Here is a 10,000-nt window from a genome sequence, read left to right on the forward strand (position 1 = left end):
CCTGATCGCCCCATCGAAAGCAGGGGGCTCGGGAGGGTTTTCCCGTTGAGGATCAGGCTGACGAGGCGCATCACCATCACGCAGTTCGGGGAGGTTTATTTGCGGCGCCTGCAGAAATCTCTGGACCAGTGCCTTGTAAGTCGCATCTCTGCGCTTACCTTTCACTGCTTCCAGAGTCCTACCCGGCATGCGCGGAACCAGAAACTGGTTCATAAACCTTACACCCCCTTGCTGGATGGCACCGGCCTCAAGCCTGGCCATCATGGCTGTCTCCTCGTCTGACCAGCGGGCATGAATGCGTTCGATGTCTATTGCGTTATTAGCCTCGTCTGGATGCGCCCTCCGTATATGCAACCCGCGGCCATTGGCGGTGGTAAACGACCGTGCACAATACGGGCATGGATTTTGGGCGGGCTCCCCATCGGCATTCCGACCAGCAGCAAATGCAGGAGCCCCGGCCTGGGGGCCGGGGGGAACTAGAGGATTATTCTTAGAAACCGAGCCTGCAATGTAAAAGCGGGCATAAGTGAGGGGAAGCTGCAAACCTCCCCTCACGCCCAGCCTTGTCCGTTAGCCGAACACCCCGCCGACTTGACCCAGCTGCGCAATCTCCGATGCGACGGAACAAACGACTCTTCATCCCCGTCTGCGGTTTCCCCCATCTCGTTTTACGGAGGTGGAGGACCTACAGACAGGACCCTCGCGGAAGGGGGTTCTAAGTCCCTCCGGTCGGGCGGGCGGGCCATCACGCCATGTTTCAGGACTTACATCAGAACCACACCACGATTCCAAGTCTCCGTCCGCCGCTCTTCAAGAGCGAGCTAGGTTCCATCAGCGATAGATGTCCGTTACCGGCGGGAACCACTAGGAGGTGGACATCGGCGTATCTACGACCCTACTACCTCGGACCAACGCCCGAGTGTTCGAGTCATAGTTACTCCCGCCGTTTACCCGCGCTTGCTTGAATTTCTTCACGTTGACATTCAGAGCACTGGGCAGAAATCACATTGCGTCAACACCCGCAGGGGCCATCGCAATGCTTTGTTTTAATTAGACAGTCGGATTCCCCCGGTCCGTGCCAGTTCTGAGCTGACCGTTGAATGGCGGCCGAAGAGGACTTCCGGACGCCCTGACGGGCGCACCCGGAGCCTCGCAGCAAGACGGTTCCGCGGGAGGCCAAAAGGCACGGGACCGAACTCGGATTCGACATTGACCGCCGAAACGGAACAACGCTTCACCTCGCACAGGCCCGGCACGTCAGCCGCGACCCGCTTCCTCGCCAAGCCCGACACGCCCCGATCCTCAGAGCCAATCCTTATCCCGAAGTTACGGATCCAATTTGCCGACTTCCCTTACCTACATTATTCTATCGACTAGAGGCTCTTCACCTTGGAGACCTGCTGCGGATATGGGTACGAACCGGCGCGACGCCTCGACGTGGCCCTCTCCCGGATTTTCAAGGTCCGAGGGGAAGATCCGGACACCGCCGCAACTGCGGTGCTCTTCGCGTTCCAAACCATATCTCCCTGCTAGAGGATTCCATGGAACTCGAACGCTCATGCAGAAAAGAAAACTCTTCCCGGATCTCCCGACGGCGTCTCCGGGTCCTTTTGGGTTGCCCCGACGAACTCTCTTGCGAGGGCCCGAATTATTAACGGTTCCGCTGCCGGGTTCCGGAATAGGAACCGGATTCCCTTTCGCCCAATGGGTGTGTGCTCGCTTCGTACGTTTACGTTCGAATTAAAAACGAACCAACGACATATCTACACCACATCAACATCGGCTTTCGCCTAGGGCTTAGGATCGACTGACTCGTGTGCAACGGCTGTTCACACGAAACCCTTCTCCACGTCAGTCCTCCAGGGCCTCGCTGGAGTATTTGCTACTACCACCAAGATCTGCACCGACGGCGGCTCCAGACGGCCTCACGGCCAGTCCTTCTGCGCTCACCGCCGCGACCCTCCTACTCGTCAGGGCTTCATGGCCGGTTAATTAAATAACCGACCGCACATGCCGCTGACGGCCGAGTATAAGCACGACGCTTCAGCGCCATCCATTTTCAGGGCTAGTAACTTCGGCAGGTGAGTTGTTACACACTCCTTGGCGGATTCCGACTTCCATGGCCACCGTCCTGATGTCTTAAGTTACCAACGCCTTTCATGGTATCCCATAAGCGTCGATTTAGGCGCTTTAACTCGGCGTTTGGTTCATCCCACAGCGCCAGTTCTGCTTACCAAAAATGGCCCACTTGGCACTCTGATTCGAGTCTCGCGGCTTCATATAAAGTTCGAGCAAGCCGGAGATCTCACCCATTTAAAGTTTGAGAATAGGTTGAGGCCGTTTCGACCCCAATGCCTCTAATCATTCGCTTTACCGGATGAAACTCGTAAGCGACGAGCGCCAGCTATCCTGAGGGAAACTTCGGAGGGAACCAGCTACTAGATGGTTCGATTAGTCTTTCGCCCCTATACCCAGTTCCGACGATCGATTTGCACGTCAGAATCGCTACGGACCTCCATCAGGGTTTCCCCTGACTTCGTCCTGACCAGGCATAGTTCACCATCTTTCGGGTCCCAGCGTGTACGCTCTTGGTGCGCCTCTTCTCGCAATGAGAATGAGACGCCCCGGGAGTGCGGGGCGACAGCCGTAACGGCCGCCCATCTTCCCTTAGTCCGTGCAAGACGAACTTTCACTTTCATTGCGCCTTTAGGTTTAGTCATGTCCCAATGACTCGCGCACATGCTAGACTCCTTGGTCCGTGTTTCAAGACGGGTCCTGAAAGTACCCAAAGCTATAGCGTCGCAGATCGGCGTTTCAACCGAGTCTGTCCGAGAACTCATTGGCGAACAGCCATTCGTAGACAGAACCGACACCAGGTGCGATTACCGTCATAAACGAACGCGCTTGCCAATGGTCGGACGCTAACTGTGTAGCGGCCCGGCGCCATATGCATACCTTCGAGCGAGTCGACCGGGAAACACCGCGGGTTCGTCCGAAACGGCGAACCGTTCGAACGGGCTCCACCGCGGGCCTTAGATCGACACCCAAAGGATCGCGACGTCCTACTGGGGGAGAAGTGCACGCGTTCGACTTCGGTTCGCATAAACAAAAGGCGCGAACGACGCGTACGCCGTTCGTCGCACGATCATTTAGCGCCGCTATCGAGTCACGCTGAATCTCCCCTTTCGACCTTTCGGGTTTCTCAGGTTTACCCCTGAACGGTTTCACGTACTATTGAACTCTCTCTTCAAAGTTCTTTTCAACTTTCCCTCACGGTACTTGTTCGCTATCGGTCTCGTGGTCATATTTAGCCTTAGATGGAGTTTACCACCCACTTAGGGCTGCACTCTCAAGCAACCCGACTCTGAGGAGAGATCCTCCCGTTATCGGCAACGGTCACTACGGGCCTGGCACCCTCTATGGGCTGTGGCCCCGTTCAAGATGGACTTGGACGCGTCGCACAATCTCGGGATGACGGATCCTCCCTAACACCACATTTCCCGGCGTCCGGTTTCGGCCGCGGGATTCAGTGCTGGGCTTTTTCCTGTTCGCTCGCCGCTACTAAGGAAATCCTAGTTAGTTTCTTTTCCTCCGCTTAATAATATGCTTAAATTCAGCGGGTAGTCTCACCTGCTCTGAGGTCGCAAATATAAATTTGCCTTTATTTTGTCAGACGATAATTACACGTATTCCGTTTATATGGCTGCCTCCAAACAATTTCAAACATCGATCTGACGTCGTTGCGAGAATGTTGTTGTTGTTAATTATAGTGCATAAAATATGCATATAAACAACTTTAACGTCTCGGACACGACGATCGCTTCGTTCGAAATTTAAGCGTTGTGGCTGCTTTTTAATATCGGACGTGCTACGTCTAAACCAACTTGTACCAACAAACTAATAAGAATGTCAGCCGCTATTGCGTTTTAGGATGCCGCGTTATTTTTTATATTGTTTTTATTGTTGTCTACGTTGCATAATATTTTATTATGACAACCGACAATCAATTAACAATTATAGTAACGCGTCATATTTGCACCCAACACGCTCCGACGTAATTGTCTACACAACATTGTGCGCTGTGTTTAAGACAAAAACCGAGCAGTCTTTGAAATTGACACGACCCTCAGCCAGGAGTGGTCCGGGAACAGTATATCCGAGGACCGCAATGTGTGTTCGAAATGTCGATGTTCATGTGTCCTGCAGTTCACAAGTTGACGCGCAATTAGCTGCGTTCTTCATCGACCCACGAGCCAAGTGATCCACCGTTCAGGGTAATCTTTTCAAACAAATTTAAAATATTATTACATAACGCACCGTTCCACATCGAAATCGTTTCATCATCACACAACAACAAAAATAACTACTTAAGGTTATTACAATTGTGATGTATATGTGAGAAACGGACCAATCGAAAGAAACGTTCGGCGTTATATTTTATAATATTTTATTTAATTAAAGTGGCATTTGTTTCTACTTATCGAAAAGAGTATGCAGTTATAGTTTAAGTTTACATAAAGAATAACCCGATGATATTAACGTTTTATAAATACGTATATATATCTATTAGGTTTTTTTTCTCTATCAACTTTGTCTATAAAACTCTGCTCCTTTTGCGATAAGCATTATGTATATTTATTAAATAGAAAATATGTCGAAAAACCAGACGTTTTCTTCAAACAAACGCCACAGCTACAAACTTAATCACAACAATATTTACCAAACAATACAATTGTAGGGTGTTTTGTGTGATACGTCGTTTGGTGGGCATTCTAAGAACGTCCGTCGACATAAAAACGAATCAAAAGAAAAGCACAGGCAGTGCAAAACGTTCCTTCGTCAGTCGGGCGTATATCATTTAAAACCCACAGAATCTAAAAAAGTTAATAAACTTTTTTATTTAGATTCCTACGGTTCGTCGCGTCGTTAAAGTAAATTATTACTTCGACGCATGCGGAACCCAGGTACCCGAAAACCGTAAGCCTAAGCGTTTTTTTCCAAACATCACTCACTATCGATAAAGTAAATTGATTTTATGTATTTATAAATGTGCGTTTGTATGTATAGTAGTATAGTAGTAGTATATTTTGTTATTGGTTGTTTCGAGCTTTTTATTGTTATAAAACGTTTTTGTAGTCTTGTACATAAAGTACAGACGAATAGACAGCCCCTTTTATTTATTAATAAACTCCAACCATTTACAAATTAAATTACAACTACAACATCTCTTTTACACATTAATTATACACCATCTTTATTTTCTTTTTTCCGAAGCGAATACGATGAAGAAAATACGCAAAGACTGGCTTACAAAACCGTAAGCCTAAGCGTTTATTTTTCAAACATCACTCACCATCGGTTAAGTAAAATGATGGTATGTATAAATGTGTATTTGTATGTACAGTAGCGTATTAATTTTGTTGTTGGTTGTTTCGAGTTTATTTATTATTATGGTTTGTATGTATAAAGTTTTAGTCTTGTACATAAAGTACAGACGAATAGACAGCCCCTTTTATTTATTAATAAACTCCAACCATTTACAAATTAAATTACAACTACAACATCTCTTTTACACATTAATTATACACCATCTTTATTTTCTTTTTTCCGAAGCGAATACGATGAAGAAAATACGCAAAGACTGGCTTACAAAACCGTAAGCCTAAGCGTTTATTTTTCAAACATCACTCACCATCGGTTAAGTAAAATGATGGTATGTATAAATGTGTATTTGTATGTACAGTAGCGTATTAATTTTGTTGTTGGTTGTTTCGAGTTTATTTATTATTATGGTTTGTATGTATAAAGTTTTAGTCGTGTACATAAAGTACGATCGTATTGGCAGACACCATTATTATTCATTCATTCATTCTTGTTTGTTATTATAAATAACTCCAACCATATACAAATACTACAACAACAACAACAACATCTCTTGCACATTAATTATACACCACCACTGTGTATTAGTACTTTTTTTCGAAGCGAATACGATGATGGAAATACGCTAAGACCGGCACTGCGAAAGCAATAATAAAACGTTAGCACATAACCATCTTTCGACAATATTGATTCGTGTTAATGTTCGAAAAAATTCTTTGAAAACGTCGTTTACGGCACGTTTACAATCGATTTATAAAATAAATCGAAAAACGTAACAACAGATCCGCTTAATGCAAGACGACCCGTTGTTGCTTTTCCGTTCGACGCATAATAAAGAATTTTGTATGAGAATTGATCATCATACGAATAGTGTATGTATGTGTGTTTTTTGTTGATCAGCACAGACAAAATGTGTGTGTATGTGTGACAACTAAACAACAACATTTACACGTTAATGATCCTTCCGCAGGTTCACCTACGGAAACCTTGTTACGACTTTTACTTCCTCTAAATGATCAAGTTTGGTCATCTTCCCAGCAACATCGGCAACGTCGAAACGCCACCGCGCACCGGTCCGAAGACCTCACTAAATCATTCAATCGGTAGTAGCGACGGGCGGTGTGTACAAAGGGCAGGGACGTAATCAACGCGAGCTTATGACTCGCGCTTACTGGGAATTCCTCGTTCATGGGGAACAATTGCAAGCCCCAATCCCTAGCACGAAGGAGGTTCAGCGGGTTACCCGGACCGCTCGGTCAGGGAGGACACGCTGATTCCTTCAGTGTAGCGCGCGTGCGGCCCAGAACATCTAAGGGCATCACAGACCTGTTATTGCTCAATCTCGTGCGGCTAGAAGCCGCCTGTCCCTCTAAGAAGAATTGTTTGTACGCCGACAGTAAAAACCGCACATAGAGACCGGGCGAACCCGGCTCCAGCCGGCATTTGGGATGTCGAAATACGCCTATTTAGCAGGCTAGAGTCTCGTTCGTTATCGGAATTAACCAGACAAATCGCTCCACCAACTAAGAACGGCCATGCACCACCACCCACCGAATCAAGAAAGAGCTCTCAATCTGTCAATCCTTCCGGTGTCCGGGCCTGGTGAGGTTTCCCGTGTTGAGTCAAATTAAGCCGCAGGCTCCACTCCTGGTGGTGCCCTTCCGTCAATTCCTTTAAGTTTCAGCTTTGCAACCATACTTCCCCCGGAACCCAAAAGCTTTGGTTTCCCGGAAGCTGCCCGCCGAGTCATCGGAGGAACGTCGGCGGATCGCTAGCTGGCATCGTTTATGGTTAGAACTAGGGCGGTATCTGATCGCCTTCGAACCTCTAACTTTCGTTCTTGATCAATGAAAGCGTTTTTGGCAAATGCTTTCGCTTCTGTCCGTCTTGCGACGATCCAAGAATTTCACCTCTAACGTCGCAATACGAATGCCCCCATCCGTTCCTATTAATCATTACCTCGGGGTTCCGAAAACCAACAAAATAGAACCGAGGTCCTATTCCATTATTCCATGCACACAGTATTCAGGCGAAGTTTTAGCCTGCTTTAAGCACTCTAATTTGTTCAAAGTAAACGTGCCGGCCCACCTCGACACTCAATGAAGAGCACCGCGGCGGGATTGAGTTGGGCCGCCCTCTCGAGCTAAGCCCACCGGCAGGACGTCCCGCGAAACGCCAGTTAACACCGCGAACGATGAACCGGCGGCGCGGGACACAAATTCGACTACGAGCTTTTTAACCGCAACAACTTTAATATACGCTATTGGAGCTGGAATTACCGCGGCTGCTGGCACCAGACTTGCCCTCCAATTGATCCTCGTTAAAGGGTTTAGAGTGTACTCATTCCGATTACGGGGCCTCGGATGAGTCCCGTATCGTTATTTTTCGTCACTACCTCCCCGTGCCGGGAGTGGGTAATTTGCGCGCCTGCTGCCTTCCTTGGATGTGGTATCCGTTTCTCAGGCTCCCTCTCCGGAATCGAACCCTGATTCCCCGTTACCCGTTACAACCATGGTAGGCGCAGAACCTACCATCGACAGTTGATAAGGCAGACATTTGAAAGATGCGTCGCCGGTGCGAGACCGTGCGATCAGCGTAAAGTTATTCAGATTCACCAAGTTGTACGATGACGGCGAAACCGCCACCGATTGGTTTTGATCTAATAAAAGCGCTCCTTCCGTCTCCGGTCGGAGCTCTGTTTGCATGTATTAGCTCTAGAATTACCACAGTTATCCAAGTAAATGTGGGTACGATCTAAGGAACCATAACTGATTTAATGAGCCTTTCGCGGTTTCACCTTAATTTGGCTTGTACTGAGACATGCATGGCTTAATCTTTGAGACAAGCATATGACTACTGGCAGGATCAACCAGGGAACTGTGTTTTTGTGTTTTTTGAGACAGACGAGAGAATAAAATACTCATCATCATCGTTTATAAAGATGAAGAATATGCGCGTTTGTGCGAAACAATCTAACATATAAGAAAGTAACGCCACGCTGTTTCTTCTTTTCTTCGTACGATATAGAGATAAATGTATCGTCATCATCGTCGTCGTAGTCGTTAAACACCACAACACATATATCGGTCAATAAAGGCATAATAATAATATTTATAATATTATTTTTTACCTTTGCCGATTTAAAAGTTCAAACATTCTCTTCACTCTTCGCAAGATTGAATGCGACGTGAATTTATGAAATTCTTTCGAATCCATAAACGTTACGAATATTATATAAATATTCTCGCTCGGATATTAGAGAGTTGACGCATTTATTATTTTTGTTTGTTTAAATCACAAACATTTGTTAGTTCAACAAAGTTTGATTGCATAAGGACCGCCAACGTAAGAGAATACGTTTTGCCGCATCCGCAATCTCGCTGTGGGGAACTGGGCGAGCCACAAAATCACAAAATAAAGCAATCTCGCAAGCAAAGCCCTATTCGAATTCGATAGCGGAAATGTGCGATAAACGTCGATAAATTGGAAGCAAATGCAGAACGTATACATAATCGGTCGTTTTGTCGTCGTCATTTATGATAAACTTCGACTAAACCGTTACACCGTTCATATCGCCTCACTCAACGCATCGACACACACCACTACCATATGTATACCAGCGCGACACCGATCGAGGCAGCCGCTCGGTATTGGATGTGCGCACCGCTCCACTGACATAGCTCCACAGGCGACGTCTACCGAAGCGCACAGCTCTATAACTATAAGGCATACACACAAAAGGGAGAAAATATTTTAAATATTGATAATATTAAAAAGTCATATTTTATATTTAAACCATTATAAAATTTAATTATAAAAACGTTTGTTTTAAAAAAAATAATTAATTAATAAAAACAAAATTATTTTAAGCGCCGTACTTCGTAAACGTCGTACTTCGTTCGTCGTATGTGCAAAGTCAAATGAATGCTGTAGTTAGTCGCAGTTGGAACGTCTGAATGTCGTACAACGTAACAATAATTTTGAGTGCCCTAATGTGTAGACGTCGTACTTCGCGAACGTTGCACTTCGTAAACGACGTACTTCGTGAACGTCGCACTTCGTAAACGACGTACTTCGTGAACGTCGCACTTCGTAAACGACGTACTTCGTAAACGTCGCACTTCGTAAACGACGTACTTCGTGAACGTCGTACTTCGTAAAGGTTATGCAATATTAATACACATTTGGTGTATTGCAAGTTGCATTTTAATAAATATTATGCATTTTTATGTTTTAATTTAATATCTAGGCCAAAATACTATGTTTATTTAATTGTTAAATGTGTACGTTTATTTATAGATACGTAATTTACATAAAAATTTGTTTTTTTTTTATTATATGCAAACTACAAATAAAACATTTAATATTTTCAAACGTCGTACTTCGTGTAAGTTATGCAACATTGATACAAATTTAGTGTATTGCGGGTCGCAATAATATTAATTTATATTTGAACGTAGTACTTCGTGAAGGTTATGCAACATCAGTACACATTAAATGTATTGCAGGTTGCATTATTATTAATTTATGTTTTCTCACTTTTTACCTTCATATAAAAAAAAATTTAATATTTTTGGACGTCGTACTTCGTAACAGTTATGCAATATTGATGCACATC

The 10,000-nt window shown here is 45.4% G+C and overlaps 2 non-coding genes and 1 pseudogene across 2 annotated transcripts; all 3 read right to left on the reverse strand.

Moving 5' to 3' along the window:
* LOC135267375 (large subunit ribosomal RNA) overlaps positions 1 to 3,644 on the reverse strand; it is a 7,844-nt pseudogene extending 4,200 nt beyond the window's left edge.
* Positions 3,645 to 4,120: 476 nt separating this feature from the next.
* Positions 4,121 to 4,277, reverse strand: LOC135267390 (5.8S ribosomal RNA). Its single transcript, XR_010335810.1, has one exon. It is a non-coding gene; the product is annotated as a 5.8S ribosomal RNA (ribosomal RNA).
* A 2,058-nt stretch (positions 4,278 to 6,335) lies between these two features.
* On the reverse strand, positions 6,336 to 8,258 carry LOC135267400 (small subunit ribosomal RNA). Its single transcript, XR_010335820.1, has one exon. It is a non-coding gene; the product is annotated as a small subunit ribosomal RNA (ribosomal RNA).
* Between the last annotated feature and the right edge of the window lie 1,742 nt (positions 8,259 to 10,000).

Source organism: Tribolium castaneum, chromosome 11 (assembly GCF_031307605.1).
Source record: "Tribolium castaneum strain GA2 chromosome 11, icTriCast1.1, whole genome shotgun sequence".
Classification (NCBI taxonomy): domain Eukaryota; kingdom Metazoa; phylum Arthropoda; class Insecta; order Coleoptera; family Tenebrionidae; genus Tribolium; species Tribolium castaneum.